The sequence below is a fragment of the Lampetra fluviatilis genome, chromosome 3 (assembly GCF_964198595.1).
Source record: "Lampetra fluviatilis chromosome 3, kcLamFluv1.1, whole genome shotgun sequence".
Taxonomy (NCBI): Eukaryota; Metazoa; Chordata; class Hyperoartia; order Petromyzontiformes; family Petromyzontidae; genus Lampetra; species Lampetra fluviatilis.
In genome coordinates this window covers 27,428,720-27,446,764 of record NC_136277.1, presented here as the reverse complement: position 1 = coordinate 27,446,764, position 18,045 = coordinate 27,428,720, and positions in this window count along the sequence as shown.

Below are 18,045 nucleotides of genomic sequence, written 5' to 3'. Positions count from 1 at the left end.
ACTCTTGTGTTGCGGCCGAAACGTCGTGTTTTCTTTTATGCTTTTCTCTACCTACGTGACTTTACCGAAAGAACCTGAGAGTATGAATTCCTGCAGTCACGAAAGCTTCAAATCAAGACGATGTCAATGATTATTTTCAACACTGTCACTCCACTGGCACCTCTTGCGTGTTGTGAGGAAGGGCCCTCATCGTCTCCAACGTCACCGATGATATCGTTTTTGCTTTTTTGTTAAAGACGACTGCCATTTACGAGTTGTGTTGAGCGTTTTTCGTAATCACTGCTGGATGAATGCCTTTCCACGCAAGTTTCTTTCTCAAACAAATATCGCGCAGCATGTGCACGTGTCGCGGTGACTTGAATGCTGCTTCGTTGTCCTTGCCGTGATCGATACACGCGCACAGGCGAAGTTAATGATCACGGATTGCTTCCCCATTTCCACCGTTGACGGCCTGGGCTGGTGGGCATGGAGGGGGCCAGGCCGACCCGGCAGGCGCAAATCGGTAGTCACGGGCCCGGCTCGCTGGCCACGGGAGATTGCCAACGCGTTAGTGCCGCACGCTATCGGAAGTAATCTGCAAGTAAATGAAGCTCAACCTAATTTTGTCACGCAATGCATTGCTCTCTCCCCCACCCCCCACCCCCCGAACACCGCACACCTTCCTACTGCTCCCTCCCCGGGTCTGCCGAGGACAGGTTTGTCCGTGTCAGGCTCCAGCAAAGCACTGGCATATTCAGGAACGGTCGTGCCTAACGTTTAATGAGGTTGAGTTATTATTATTTTTTACATGAAAGCTGCTTCCTATGATCTCGCATTATTTTTGTTTTACCAGGTAAGGCCCACTGAGCTATATAGCCCTTTTTCGGAAGTGACCTGGTCGCGAATTATAGCTCAACGAAGTGGCTTATCATGTGGAAATGTTTAGCAGCTAAATACTCGAAACGCACGTTTCTAAATGTGGAGGGAGAAACCGGAGGACCCGGAGAAAAATTCACGCGACCTCGGGGAGAGCAAACTCCAAATATACACCAGGTGTCAGGGTCGGGATCGAACCCACGACCTCCTGTACACCAGGTGAGGTAGTTAACATCTCGCCACCACGGCGTCCTTTTCCTGGAGTTGAACACATGATCTCAGTGGCGCCAGTCCATTGCACTAAGATGCACATTTACCCTGTGAGGCATCCTACATTAACGCAGATGTTTCTTGTTACTTACCTGTAGAATGTGATAATCACAGTGCAACAGCTCGATTGGACTTGTCATGTAAAGGTTCCTTGTACACATAATAATGGTTATTTGCAGACCTTTGGCAATCCACTGGTGGATGAATGCTCCCACGTGTCGTGCCAGACACGGGCTGTTTGTTTTGCCAGACGTCACCACGCTTGGTCAGGGTCGGTTGGTGAAGGGATTTCCCACGACCGGTTCAGATATCACTCACCACCGATGTTAGCTGTGGATGGGAATTAAACTTGGGTCACTGGGTTTATAGCGAGTTGCGCTAAATCACTGTGCAACCGCTCTCCCATATCGCCTCGCGTCGATACATTTTTACCGAGCACTCTGCTTTCCACTCGCACGCAAACGTTGTCCATAAAGAAATAGACTAAACAACCGACCGACATAGGACCCCTCGTGAAATGAGAATTCCACGTAAGTTGTGGTTTTCGTGGGCAAATAAGTCACTATTAATTGTGTACGTAGGCTTTGACGACCAATTTTCTGAATCATAATTGGTTTCTATTGGATGAAGTCGTCGTGTCAACGCGTTTGTCGAGATCTGAACTCCTGTTAACAAGCTGATGTTACTGGATGTAGTCTCCAGCCAAATATCGGTACCCATTTCAAAGTTTGTGAGTTTACTCACCAGCAATTACACCAGTCGCTGCTTAAGCGGTGATAAAACTGCCCACTCTTTGGTTCTTTGGGTAAAGTCACGTAGAAAGAAAATAAATTAAATAATAGAATACGACGTTTCGATTGCAACACAAGCAATCGTCATCAGGTAGAACTAAATTTGAAAAAGAGACAAAACACAGACACGGAGACACACAGACATACACACAAGCAGAGAGAGAGAGACAACACAGAGACACACAGAGAGAGACTTTAGTGTGTGTGTGTCTATGATGTGTGTCTCTCTCTGTGTGTTTCTGTGTGTGTATATCTCTCTGTGTGTCTATGCTTGATTCATGCTACACATTTATCCATCGGCTGTGTCAGACGAAGGAGGGCTTACGACGACGGATAATCTTACACGATGACCTAACCGAAAATAAACCAATTATGAATCAAGTAACCTTCATACAAAATTGATACTGGTAAATATCCACCTTTCGCAAAGTGTGAAAACTAAGCAAAGGTGGCATTGTAAACGATATTTGACAATCCCCCACACCCTCGTTTCATATCAGCAACTAAATGTACTGTCTATTGTCAGCTTGAGTTGCACAATCTTTAGCTGCCATTACACACATGCGCGCTCGCTGTTGTACAGGTCAGAGCACGAATGCCCTGATAAATAGGTTTCAACAGAAAGGCAATTTCGATATCCCTGTTGCTCTTTCATGCTGGCTTAAGTTCAAATTGTTATTTTTTTTTCACTTCTCAACCTTTTATAGATTATTTTATTTGTGGAGTTAAATTTATTTCTCCGCACGCTAAGGTCTCGCAAGAGCCTAATCATTATCAATTGGAAAAAAGTTATGGAACTTTTGGTCTCATAGAAGCTTGTGGAATAAAAAATATCTATTCCGCGCCATACTTGAATTGCTTTATGATCCTCGAGTCGGTGAATAAAAAAAAAATTCTGCCGATTAAATTTGACCGAAGCGCAGATGGTGCACAAAACTGAATAGTGCAGTGCTTGCGTTATTACTTTGTCGATATAAAGAAACAGCAGTTAACGTGGAGATAGCACAACAGCGTTGGCTAAAGCGTTGCTCATTTAGGGACAAATCCACACTTCTTGGGATGGAATGTATGTATGGTTGAACTTATTTCATACTGTATGCAGCCAACCGTGCTAATTGGTGCCGTGATGTAATAGTGTAATGGTTAGCAACTCTGGAGCTGCAATCCAGAGGTGGCCGATTCGATTCTTGGCAGCAGCGGTTGAAACAATTGGCAAAGTTTTTTTTATATGTTTTAAATCACTACCCTCCATCATCTTTCGCACCCAGCATTAGACGTGGGCGCACCGTTGTCCATCGGCAGCTGGCGTACGATCGGGTAGAGTGTGCGTATTTCCATGTCTTCCAACACGTTCGGGCAACGTGGAAGAGTAGGCCAAAGTACCCTCCCTCCCATCGGCTCCGTTAGCTAGAGGTCATTCCGTCAGCAGTGGCGCGAGCCACGTGATTGCCGAGGCGCGCCTTTGCCACGCTGCTCAAATACGACGTCTAACTTGGGAGAGGGGTCGTCGTTTGCGCGAGTCATCGTGAGGGAAGGCAGGGCAGTCGTTGGTGGGAAACGGGCTCGGGGTTGGTGAGTGCTGCTGTTAATACTGTTTATTATCTGGGGAGGCAAGGCCGCTATGGGGCCGTCCATAAATGACGTCACGCAACTAGAGGGGGGGGGGAGGGTCAGACATTTGTGACGATGTGTGACGAGTGGGGGGGGGTTTATTTGAGAAATGTGACGTCACATCAAAATGCGCAACTTTAAATAAATATAGAACTGTTATAACAATATTAATTGTCCTACAACATCAGAGTGCAGCGCCACATTAAATACGCACTACAATGACAATAGTTTAAAGCTATTGAAGCATGTTTTATTTTCAAAATGGAAATATGGTTTTGGGGGGGAGGCAAAGCTTTGTGACCTCATATTTGAGGGGGGGTCTGACTTTTTGTGACGCCGTGTGACGAGGGGGGGGGGGGTCAAAAATCGTCCAAAATCGCGTGACGTCATTTATGGACGGCCCCTATGTTCCCGATATAAATAGGGCACTGATTTTCATGCACGTGCAATGGCGGTGGCGATCGTTCCCGTCACCGCGAGAGAGTGAGGTGCATGCTGAATACGCGAGACTCATGGCCAATGCGCGACACATGACGAGTCTGGTGATTGAATGGCGTGTAATCACATCGGCTTTCAAAGGAAGGAGAAAATCCACATGCAGAATTGTTAGCGTACTCTCCGGATTATGATGCATTTTATCCTCGCTGCACTTTAAATACGCCTTGAGGGTGTGTCTTGTAATCCAGTGGGATGCGTATGTGTGCGTGAGACCAGATTTTACCACTTTCATTATCAACATCGGGCACTCGTTTTGGGTACGACTTCCTTTCCACAGCGTCGTATAATCTGGAGAATATGGTCACAATAAAGAGTTAATTTCCATTTCTCTCTTTCCTGATGAAACCTCCGTTGCTTTAAATGTCAGCCTATTACGTGTTTTTTTTTCTCTTATGAGGCATTTCACCTGATAATTAAAATGAAGGTGCTTAATTTTTATTTTTTAATCAGTGCGAATGACCTGCTATGGATACACATGGGCGTTCAACGTTCAAATGAATCAAAAAGTGAAGAGGGCACGAAGACGCATGGAGCGACCCATTCTTGGAATGACATTGCGAACAAAAGATGAACACGTGGACTAGAGAACACAGGTGGGGGGGGAATAAACTACATTGTTTGTTTTTGCATCCTTTACGTGAAATAAACCCAGGAGACGCGTTAAAACATCGCCTCTTGATTTTTTTTGTGAAAAGTAAGTGGGCTCGAGGAGGACACGTCACAGAGAGATGGGCGGCGGTCAAGATTAACGCAGTGCGAGCGAACACGCACGAGAAGAGGGGTCTGCCATGAAGACGGAGCGATGACGTCATCTCGGGTGCAGATGCGACTTGGATTACATTGGTCAACACAAAAAAAACATGTTTTTTCTGGCATTGACTTTTGCAGCTGTTCTAGACTAATTTCAGGGTGCTGATTCCAAATCTGATCTCAGATTTGCTCTATCACATCTCATTTTTTAATCCTTTATATTAAGTTCACTTGCTTGCTTGCTTGCGTGCTTACGACCGTGCAAATCTTTCGGTCGTTTTTTAACCCACTTCCCGTGATCCAATCGAGCTGACATTTTGCACACAGACTCGTTGTGCGTGACAATTTCTTTTCGTGAAAAAAGATGTTCAAAAATTTTACACAATTTAGGTACATTTTTTAATATTTAATTACCAATTGCTTAATGGTGGCAGGCAATCATCTGACCCATAGGTGGCAGCCATCTCAAGCCAGAGGACGAGAGGACTCTAGCCGCCCGTTTCAAAGACCAATGTGGACTGGGTTGTGGCCCATTGAACACGCATATAAAGGATTTATAGTGAAAAACTTTGTTTTTACGGGTTAATTTTTTATCCTATCGGCATACCCCATTTTCATTGATTTTACCCAAAATTAACTCTGTCACTTATGATTGCAAGTTGTTGCGAGTCAGTGACTGCTTTAGTGTTAAAATATGGTGCTGTATTTTTAGGATAGTGTGTTTATAATATCATTTTATATAGATATCCACATTTATTTAATATTTTTCTTCTGCAGTTTTAATTGAAAATGCAATATTTGATATCTCAAAAACCTGACGTGATAGACAAAAACTGATGCCAGATTTGCAATCGGCTCCCCAAAATTACCTTAAAACCGTTGGAATACCTTATGCCAGAAAAAGTGTGTTGACCAGTGTTATTCCGTGACGGTATCATGGGAGATGACAATGGCTTGTGGAGGCCTTCATCCAGCAGCGGATTGATCATCGCTGATGAAGGAGATGATCATGATGAATGCATAATTGCTGATGAATGTGGTATATGTTTTGTAATTTGGTCTTTTGCACCGCTGCCACCACAGTTCGCTAGATAGGTTTTTTTTGTTTGTTTAATTACCTCCACTATTTACATTTGAGAACATTCTAATACCTCGCGAAGACATAGCGACAAAGCTTAACAGTATTTTGTCGGAAAAAATCAATAACATAAAACAACAAAATGATTAATTGAGACTGCATGATATAAATTTTAGAAAAATGACACCGATATTGCCTGCACACATTGTTCTGCCAAAAACGCAGATTGATTGCTGCATAAAAGGGTTCAAAGGGCATTCTTGGTGTCTTTTTCATATTCTTACCTTGGGGCTTTTGGCGTTAAATCAAAGATACACAACAGATGCCTTCGGGCTGTTAAAGCAGCTATCTATTGCTCTGAAAGATTGATGCATCTGAGAATTGTATCGGCGCCCCTGATGTCCTTACATTATCACAAATGGCCAAGTGTAAACATTTCCTTTCGAATGTCAGACACACCTGTAATTTAGTGACGAGTCGGTGAATGAAAGAACAGCGAGTAGTTTGTTTTCTTCTTGGTTCTTTTGGTAAAGTCACGTAGAAGGGAAATAATAAAATAATAATAAAACATTATAAAATAATTCTCACGATGTTTCGGCCACAACGCAATCAGCCGTCCTCAGGTGAAGAACAGGTCTGTCTAACGACAAACCTGTTCTTCGTCTACCGACAGACCTGTTCTTCACCTGAGGACGGCTGCTTGCGTTGTGGCCGAAACGTCGTGAGAATTGTATTTTATTATGTTTAATTTTTTATTATTTTATTATTTCCCTTCTACGTGACTTTACCGAAAGAACCAAGAAGATGAATCCCTGCAGTCACGAAAGCTTTAAAGCGATTAGTTTGTTTAGACATCTGTGCGGATGAATGGGGTCCAAGCTACGGACCATGAAGCAAATCACCGTAGTCCTCCTTCAATGGAGGAGGGATCCGTTTATATAATGGTTGGAGAAGTGGTAGCTCCTGCAATCTCTCATTTACTTGATACAGCTGTCGTGGCTGTGACGGTTCCACCTGAAGACGGAGGCTTGTGTTGCCTCCGAAACGTCGTGATTTTTATTTTATTTTACTTTTATAAATTGTAATGTTTTACCTACGTGACTTTACTGAAAAAACCTAAGAATATGAATCCTTGCAGTCACGAAAGCTTCAAATCTAGAACTCCTGAAGCCTACTCGTGGCTACCAGACCTTGACATTGGCATTTGTCTCCTGACCAATTCGCCATGCGTACGAACAGAATAAGTGGGGTGTTCGCCAGCTACTCCGGCTTTCTGAGCACACACCGACATATTTCGTGAAGAATTGGCCAAACGTGTCCAAGCCGGATGCTCCTGGAAAAAGCATTGAGACTCTTTGAGGGTTTCAGGTAAAGAAATGTGAATATCCATGTATCAATTACAAACACTCCCCCCCCTTCCCACTCAGTTGGTTCGATGGTCGTGATCCAGGAGTGGGGTGTGGGGGGGGGAGGAAGTCATAGTTCAAGTATCGTCTTTTGTTGGTCTCCTTTTTACTGTCACATTTGTACAAGATGTGGTTTGCGTCATTTGTTCCATTACCCCATGAGTATTACTGGGATATAGCTCCCATGAATCATAAACGATCGTTCGTCACGCGCACGAACTTGGTGCATGTATCATGTGTGTGAGGATCGATTTTAATTGATGAACTGATGCAAGCCTAATTGTTTTCATATACAGCGAGTATGACTGGGGTAAATAAGTACGGCACTGATCGTATGCACTCCATTAGGTACACGCTATATCCACTTTCCTTTATACTGGGCAGTTCTCCATTTTTGGACACATATTTCTGACATACTGAAGATGTGGGTAAGCATTAGCGTAATCATATATTGGATTTTTTGCCTGGGGATAGTACTTTATGTCAATCGCCCAGGACTGTAATTCACGCGAAAAAAAATGTTTTTGCTTTTCTTGATGGAAGATAAATGCTCGTAAAATTGCAAGAGTGTCGGAGGTCCTCATGCAGACTGGCTCTCTCGTCCACAATGGGAACTATGAAGGTGCCACGTTTAAAAACCTTTACAAAGGACACCACACATGATTATCATTGGGATGATGTTGACATGGTTACTGTGAGGTTGCCTTATTTTGTAGAACTGCCCATATGGAGAGGATGATAAGCCGCAAGCACAAAAATGGGAGCGACTTTTTTTTTGCTATTTCAGAAGTAATCCATAAGAGTTTCACCCGTGATCTGTCTTATGCCATTTAGTTCCAAACTTACGTTGCACTGTAGATGCATTTTAAGTGGCCGTTGTGCTCTTTATTGTTGTTCAATACCATTTCACATCTCAATGCCAACTTACTGCTGGACGAATGCCTTCCCGCACAGTGTCAGCCACAGGGGGAGGTGTTTGACCATACTTCACCATCCTGTTCAGTGTGGGTTTGTCAAGGGATCCTAGTGCCCAGCAGCAGCTCTGATTTCACCCCCCGCTAACGTCGGCCACGGCCGGTGATCGAACATTGGAGTCACGGTGCGGTGAGGACCCTACCACCCCAGCCCCAATCAGCGCCCTGTATAAACCGAGCGACGCTTGTGAGTGTCACTTCTCAATTGACGGAGGCGACGAGGCTGAATATCGCCACAACTAGTTGGGCAGACCAAGCCCGAAGCCCGCATCTTTCGCTTTTCAAGTTCCCAGAAGTGATCCTCGTCATTATGTACACAGGAGCACTAATTGCGCGTGATGTGGTGCCTTTGCAGCTGGCGGCATTAAATAGCGACGCAGCGTGGTCGCAGTGTATACGGAATCAATGGCGTGCATGCCCAAGCAATCTCACAGGGAGCGTTCAAAGCTTCTGAAAACACAACATGGCCATCTGTTTAAGGAAAATAATTTTTCCTTGCCAAAAAAAACGGAGGCGTGCGCGTTACGGTGTCGGCTATGCGATGCATTTTAATCAGAGAGCCACGTGACGTAGAAATGAAGGTAAGGTTATGTGGCTCCTTGCCAGCTGAGGTTTCGTGTTTTTCTTCGTGTGCCATTAAACATAGTGCTTAGCCCCTGTCGAAGGCAGAGAAACCCGGACCCTGAATTTCCTTGGTATGCTCTACGATTAACAAAAATAGCTATTTTGAAAAAATATTTAATTCAATGTTGCAATTCGTCCTTGCTTGAATCGCCGTTATGTGTAATAACATTCCAGCAGTTCTTTGTTCTCCAAGGTATTTAACCGTTGCCGCGCACATTACGTGCTTTCCTTTGGAGGCTTCCGTGCCTGCAATCTGCCAGCAGCGAGCCGTTGGACTTTCGGTGGCTTCGTGCAAGGTTAAAAGGTTCTCCACGCACGTACGAGTCGCGTGCGCTGAATCCCAATAAAGACTAATCCATAACCACGAGGCAGGACAGGCTGCTCACCAACAGCACCCCCCTCCCCCCCCCCCTCTGTAAATCACCGTGCGTTTGTGGAAATCCTCGTAAATGCACGAACGCAGATTATTCATTTTTCAACGAAGAGCTTGCACGCAGCGGAAGGCGAACATGTAATTGGCTTGCCGTTCGCGAGGTCCAAAGAGTGGCCGCAGCTGTGCCCCCGGGCGGTGCCTCTCGTATAGCGACACAAAGCAACACGCGTCGTGTTTTGGCCTTCACGGGGCCTTAATCGGACATGTCACTTTGATCCCCCTGAAGGGGCCCCGTGCCATCTGCGTTCGGAGCCCAGCATCTCTTTTTTTTGCTTTGCACGCGGCTGCGTCGCTGACCCGATGCACCATCGCGGCTCGCGTGCAAAAAAAACATTGCCGGCGTGACGAATGCATCTTCATGCGGTGAACGGAAAGAGCAAAAAAAAAAGTGTGAGGCTCATCTCGGGGGTCTGGGAATCGGAACTCGACGTGAGAGGAAGGACGGGGAATTTGTTCCCTGTCATTGGGCATCACTCTGCCCTTTTCTGCGCGTTCCGGAAAAAAAATAATAATAATGCCGTGTCTGTAGTAAGTCTGTGCGTGTTCACGGTTATAGTTTGCGTTGCTTCAGCAAAACGTCGCCCTCGCTCAGAAGATGCCCGCGCACTTTCTGTGAACGTGCGCATTTCGTGTAAATTGAAATTCACAAAATGGTACAGTTGGCATTTTACTCTTCGCAGGGTTTTTTGTGCGTTTGTTAGTTAAACCCGTGCAATCACAAATACAGTAGTTGCCTTATTGGTTGTAAATCATCTCCGTCAGGCCATTTGCTTGAGTCATAATGGCCCCAAGGCAGAGTGTGAAGTGTGGTGACTGTTTATTTATTGTAGATGTAATACATGTGAAAGTCAAACTCCAAATATAAATGGGTGGCCTTTAAAAGCACCACCGCACTGCATTCCCTGAAGTCAAAGTTTCTCCTAATGCTCACTTGGCACAAAAAAAGCATGCGGCGTATATCCAATTTACCAAAAGCCACTCAAATATTCTCAAACTACGTATTTCAAATAATGGTATATCCTGAGCAAACATTTGCATAAAGAGCTGCAATGTATTGCATCATTGTGGCTACATTCGCATAGAGGAAATGGCAACACATTCTTTCGGGACAGTCTGGGGGCCTGCCCAAACAGCACAGAAAAGGAACCGTGCATAAAAAAACTACGGCGGCGAAAATTGCATTGTCCAAATACATAATTATCGGCACCTGTTTATTTTTATCTATTTATCTTTACGCACTCTGCGAGCCCGGCGGTCAATCCCGCCCCTAAGGGTCGGCCGCCTCTGACCTGCAGGTCGATTGCCGAGAGCTTGCCGCGCTGCTTGGCGTGCCGGGTGTACTCCTCCAGGGTCCACGACGGCTGACCCCGGCGGTGGCCGTCCGCTTCCCCGCCCGGACCCGCCGGAACCTCCCGGTACAGGGGGTTGCTCTTCATGTGCGCACGCAAAGTGGAGGCGGAGATTCGGCCTCCGTACACCTGCTGCACGAGCGCCTCGTCCGCTTGCACGTTGTCCGGCTTCGCCGAGAAGGCATAGCCGACCTCCATCTGCGAGAGAGAGAGAAAGATGATGGCGCTATGAAAAATGCTGGGGGTATGGAATGAAACGGGCGTCATCAGGGCGTGGTAAGGTAAGAAGCAGGCCCATCCAACCACGGCTTAATTTCAGCTGGTCCAAGTCTGAGCTCTGGAAATTATGTCCAAACACCCAGCACACTGCGTCCAGCACACCAGTGACGTGCGGGAGGTCAATGGCTGGGGAGGCACTGGCTTGTGGCAGAGCCAGATCACACACTGAGGGAGGCGTGGCCTCGCTAAGGAGGCATGTCGTCACTGAGGGGGCGTGTCCTCACTGAGGGGGGCGTGTTAGACACGTCCCCCTCAGTGAGGCAGATGTGATAGCTGCCTCCCCTGGTGCTTTTTCATTGCAGTTTCATGACGACCAACGATCCGAAATATATGGAAGGCGAGGACATGAAATGAAGGGGTCTACAAACATTACGTTGGTGACATACTGAGATAGTAACAGGCACGCGCTCATTGCCCGCGCTCCATCCAGTTACTGAGGGGGTTGCACAATCAGAAGGGAGGCTGAGCTCGTCGCTGCCTCACCTCTCGTCTCTTCCTGTATTTGCAGCGGAGCTCCGCAAATTTGGCGATTTTGACAAAATGATTGCAGAGGCACAGAGAGAAGAACCAAGCTGTGCACGTGTCGTTCCTCGACCTTGAAAAGGCATTTGACAGGGTCCCCCACGACCTCATCTGGCACTCGCTTCGATCCCATGGAGTCCCTGAAACCTACGTGCATTGGGTGCAGCTCCTATACAAGAACGTCACCAGTGCAGTCAGGTGTGCAGTGGGCATATCACCGCCATTTCGCATCAGCGTTGGAGTGCACCAAGGATCGGCCCTGTCACCACTCCTGTTTATCCTGTGCATGGACACGATCACTGCCGACCTGCACACGCCCCTTCCATGGTCAATTCTCTACGCGGATGACGTCCTCCTCTCAGATGAAGAGAGAGGAGAAGTGGAAAGACAAACGCGCCTGTGGAAGGAACGTTTGGACGAAAACGGGATGAGGTTCAACATCAAAAAGACGGAGTATATGGAGTGTGGCCCCCAAACCGACGGCACCATCAGTGTTGACGGAGAAGATCTGAAGAAAGTGACGGACTTTAAGTACCTGGGCTCCACCATCAGCTCAGATGGTAGCATCACGACTGATGTGAGGTCACGAGTCAATGCGGCGTGGATGAAATGGAGGCAAGTCACCGGAGTCCTCTGTGATCGGAAAATTCCGGATAGGCTGAAGGGAAAAATATACAAGACCATCGTCCGACCGGTGGCACTCTATGGATCCGAGTGCTGGCCAGCCACAACTGTACACGAACAAGCTCTCCACACCATGGAGATGAGGATGCTCAGATGGAGCCTCGGGCTCACTCGATGGGATCGTGTCAGGAACGAAGACGTTCGGAAGCGACTTGGTGTGGCCCCCATTGCGGACAAGATGCTTGAGGCAAGGCTTCGGTGGTACGGCCACGTGATGCGAAGTGAAGAGTCATCAGTGGCCAAGACTGCCTTGCGTATTGAGCCAGAGGGCCGCCGTCCACGCGGGCGTCCGAAGAAGCGATGGATGGACCGAATAAAGGAAGACATGAAGACGGTCAACGCATCCCCTGAAGATGCCCTGGACCGAGCCAAATGGAGAAGACAATGCCGAAAAGCGGACCCTGCGCCACAGCGGGAACAACGCTAGGAAGAAGAAGAAGGAGAAGATTGGAATCGTACAGAAATTACATTTATAACACAGATCAGTGGGAAAATCTTAATATTTATTTAATTTGATTCTTTTTTTTTCTGCCTCCCCTGGTGAGGCTCTGCCTCCCCTGCCTCCCCTGGCCGCACGTCCCTGCAGCACACCAGTGACGTGCCACCTCCCAGTCTACTAGTGACCCAGAAAATATTCAGTGAGAAGCGATGTCCTAAACCCAACCCGGTTAAATAAACAGTGCCCTGCGTGAACAAAGGATCTATCGGCCCTTGACAGTCCTCTTCTTTCGTACGGCTGATGTGGATGCAGAGCAACAGCTACAATTTCACGTTCACGTGGTCAAGCCCAGCGCGTCAGGAGCAGCGGAGTGTGTCGCCGTGATCTCTCCTTCGTATTTGTGGATCGGGCATTGCCTTGATAAGTTGTCTGGGCCGTTCTGGATGACCACAGTCGCACATTGGAGACTTGACAGCAGTCACCTGGTAATAACCCAGTAATTTGTTGTTTCTTTTTCTATCCCCCTTTGCGTTAACCGTCACATTTGGTAACCACCATAACGTATTCTGTACTCAAACGTTTTGATTTCCCTTACAGCTTTGTGCCCTGTGTGGCCACAACGGTTAGCTACATACGGTACAAAATAAGTTAGACATACATACGTACGTAAACGATAGCCCACCCCTAAGGCTGATCCACACTGAAACTGATTTCACTATTTCAAAGTAATTAGCTGAATCGTGGCACTAGGGATTATTTCCGTCGTAATTTTCTTCGATGGATAAAAGAGTCCTGTGATAAAAACAACTGGCTCTGGGATACCAAATATAATACAGCACTGTCCCGATCTTGCTAACCCATTCATTAACAAAAACATAAATCCCTTTGTCAATACATTATGAATGAAGGCATACCCATGCCATTTCAGTCATGGAGGTGGTTAGCCATACATCACCAAAATGATCAGTGAGGAGGGTTGGTGAAAGAGGCACACAGGACAAGTTGATGTCACCTGTGGCCATGAATTTAACTCAGATCAACCAGATCCCATAGACACTCCACCACTGCGCCACTGCTCATTCAACGCGACACCACGACTGAGAAACTCTGACACACAATACCTGAATGGGGCCCGACTGACCGTCGCCGTATCGCTCCCGCCGCTCGTACTCCCTGCCGGGCTCGTACACGTACAGCCCGCTGGTGACCAGGTTGTTGGTGTTGCCTCCACCTCCCATTCCAGGACATCCGCTGATGTTGCTGCACCCAGCCACTTTCTCCACGGCACCAGATCCATTGACAGCCCCAGAAATCATGCCGCAGCCTCCTCCGACAACGCCGCCACCGCCACCAGCTCCACCACCGCCGCCACCGCCGCTGCTGCTACCAGATTTCCAGTCTCCGTGCGGGGAGCTCGCCATGCTCACCAGCTTGGACTCGGTGGCACTGTTGTCCTCGGCGAGGGAGCGTGACGAGCGGCGCCCGAGCAGGCTGCGCCGCAGGGCCTGCACGCGCAGGCTGTCCCCGCAGCTCGCGTCCGACGAGCCCCACTCGGTGCCGCTCTCCGACTTGGGCATGTGCGCGCGGCGGCCTCTGCTGCATTGCTGCCATGCCCGTTGGCACGGAGCATGTGGAGTGTGTGCGCAACGAGACGGAGCAAACGTGGTGGTGACCGTGCAGGGCAGTTCGTCCTCTGTTTAAGACGCAGGCTTTCGTGACCGATATCATCCATAATAGAGTTTTGTTTTTAGTTAGATCGCGTAAATATATAAATGTGTCGTTAAGCCCGCCACCACTCGACACGGCCAACTCGTCAGGGTTGTCACGTAAACAGAACGTGGCCAATTCGTCACTAGTACAGCACACCGGTGTGTTGGAGAGCCAAGCCACAACATTTATAATCTGAGTATGACGTTTCGCCAGTAAATGCAACTAGCTTCATCAGGCAATAGACAGATTTGGCTGTCGCCTGATGAAGCTAGTTGTAATGTAGTACATCTACAATAAATACACCGGCGTGCTGTACTAGTGACGAACTGGCGTGTTCTGTTTACGTGACAACCCTTACTAGGTGGCTGTGTCGGGTAGTGGCGGGTTTTACGACACATTTATATATTTACGCGATCTAACTCAACTAAAACATCTTATGGAGTTCCTCTATTGAATGGCTTCAGTTTGTTCAAAATATCAATGTGTGGGAGAGATAATTATCGTCATATGCTTTGGCCTGCATTGGGTTTTTCTGTTAAAGGGCAGCGATGATGCTCATGACGTGATTTTAGTCTGTTTTCAGAGGAAACGTGTTTTTTGGATGAAGAATATTTATGCTGTACCTTAAATGTGATCTGTAATCATTTAAAGTGTTAATGAATATGCTAACATTTGTCATAGAAGCGAACATTTACATTCAATAATTGTTTGAAAATATGTTTTGATATGCACGGAGAGGCTGTTTTAGCTTACATATTGTCAAACTTTCAACTGAATGTTAGGCATGGTTGATGGACCTAATAAAACAAAACGAGTCATTACAATATGAATATGTCACCAGAATTAGTCAGCAGTTTCAGTAATGCATTGCATCGGTGGTGTTTTTTGTGTGGATAATGAGTACATAATATGAACCGTCTCCTGACTTTTTATAAATGGAGATGTTGCATTTAAAATTTACCAATTTTGTGTTTCACTTCAACCCCCGCAGCTCACGCCTTGTTCTGTTAGCCACCATTGATTTGTTATAATGAATTGGGCCAAAAGTGGACTGGGTAATGATCCTTTTTTTTTAATCCTTTATATTTAGTTCACTTGCTTGCTTGCTTGCGCGCTTACGACCGTGCAAATCTTTCGGTCGTTTTTTTAACCCACTTCCCGTGATCCAATCGAGCTGACATTTTGCACACAGACTCGTTGTGCGTGACAATTTATTTTCGTGAAAATTTTTTTCCAGAATTTTCCACTTTTTAGGATTTTTTTATATTTAATTTAAAATACCAATGTGATAAAAATGAAACTCTTACTCAAGAAAAACAGAAATGAATAATAAAATAAAACCGATGCCATGCATATAAAGGATTTATAGTGAAAAACTTTGTTTTTACGGGTTAATTTTTATAGCGGTCTCTATGACCAAGTGAAGACGAATCTTTCCACTTAATTTATTTCACGTGTAATGTTTTAAGTGACTGCCACTTCCAAGCGCGTCATTTTTCATCTGCAAAATATTCATTGGACTGGTGGCAGCGTTGGGATCTGACGTCAATATCGGCATCCGCAGTTGTCTCTGAATGAAATAAAACGCGCGGTCTATATTCTGCCTTTACATTGTGTGACAAAGGCACGCATTGATCCATCCACGTCTCAACACAGGCCAATGTGTATAGCAAACGCGCAATGTAAATGTTGTAATATCTTACACTGTCAAAAATAATCCATTAAGTGGTGCATTCAAGTATAATTTAAGTTCTCATTTGGAAGATAATTGATTTTCTTATATATTGCAAATAAGACTAGAATAATATTAGTTCTAAAATGTGTTGTCAATTTTTAAATGTAGCATTTTGGCCATAACTTTGACACATACTGGACTATTTCGTGAATCTTCTTGGTTCTTTCGGTAAAGTCACGTAGAAGGGAAATAATAAAAGAATAAAAATAAAACATAATAAAATAATTCTCACGACGTTTCGGCCACAATGCAAGCAGCCGTCCTCAGGTGAAGACCAGGTCTGTCGGGGAGACAGCGTCTGAAATTGCGTTGTGGCCGAAACGTCGTGAGAATTATTTTATTATGTTTTATTATTATTATTTCATTATTTTCCTTCTACGTGACTTTACCGAAAGAACCAAGAAGATGAATCCCTGCAGTCACGAAAGCTTTAAATCGAAATTTATTTCGTGAATGTTTAACTAATGATTCGGTGATGCTATGTTGGCGGTGGTGCACAAGCACACATAACAAAAAAACCATCAACACACATAAGTCCAATAACACTTTCTGAAAAGGAAAAATACATGCGTGACGTTTTGGGAAATGGCCCTTCTCCATACCACACATCGATGAGTTATCGACAAATGAATATTAGGCGTGTAGTGATGCTTGATTTATCAATACATACTTTAGGTTTCATCATATATGCCTATTTATAATTGCATATTTAACAGTATTTTATTCAGGTTATGAGAATAATATGCAAACTATGCTCTTATTGTAGAAACAATACAAACGAGACAATAAAAAGCAAGACAAGAATGATTATTTTAGTAAATCGAGCCTTGGGGATGAATAGATGCAGTTCATTAGGGGGATGAATCGTCTCCACCCATCAGGAATATTCTTACAAGACTATTCACATTCACTAACGGCAACCAGTAACACTGTGATGATTCCATGTCGACATTATTATTATGCTTGTTCCCCAAGGAAAGCCACAATCAGTTTCTTTCTTTGCGCAGTGCCGTGCGAAGTTTTCACAGTAGGGGGCGATGATTGAAACATAGCATTGTAATTCCAAATCAGTACTGTAGTGTATGCAATTTTCCGGTACAGTAATTGTTCAAAGTTGAACCACACAATGCTACTCTTACGAAATGACGGTGAACACGCCCGCAGAGTTAAAGCAGTGCTGCCGCTCTTTTCGAGTCGTGAACCTCTGCGACGAACGAGCTCTGTCGCCTCGCCCCTCCACATTGCGCGCTTGATTGGGACATAGGAACTCTGAGCTTCGTACTCATCAGCGAGCGCATTGACCACCCAGCGACCATTAGGCTTACCTGTCCATTGTTGTCGTATTCTTCACCTGGCTTCTCATCGGTGGGAGACTGCAGACACGGCAGGGCCTCCTGCACGAGCTTCTCGTCCAGCTTGTTGAGCTTGGCCAGGACTTCAGAAATCTCGGCGCGCACGCCGGTCAGCGTCTCCAGCTTCCTCTCGATCTCGCCCATGCGAAGCACCAGCTTGCACACGCTCACCTTCAACTCGTCGTCCGGCTCGCTCGCGCCGCGCTGGCGAGAGACGCGAGACAGCTGGGCCTGCTGTTTGCCCTGATGGTTATTGTTGTCTTTATGCTTTTGCTGGTCTCTTTGCTGCTGCTGCTGCTGCTGCTTGTATTCCTGCTGCAGAAGGTGGACCTCTTGGAGCAGGTGGTGGTCCTGCTCGCTGAGGGATAGGCTGCCGAGCGGCGTCGACTGCTCCGCGTGCTTGCGCGGCGTGCGCTCGGGTGTGCAGTCGGAGTCGGATTTCAGGTTGCGAGCCAGCGAGTTGCAGCTGTCGTTGCGCGAATGCATGGGGCCGGTGCCCGAGTCGCAGACGCTCACGTCGTCCAGAAAGCGAAAGATGTCGCTGATGTTATCTCGGAATCCTTCAGAGCCTTCTTCGTCCGAGTTGGAGCGCTTCTCGCCACCGCCACTGGCTGTGCCGGAGGCGCCGTCCACGGAGCCCGACAGCCCGTCACTGCTGTGCTTGCTGGCGTTACTGGACGGGGCA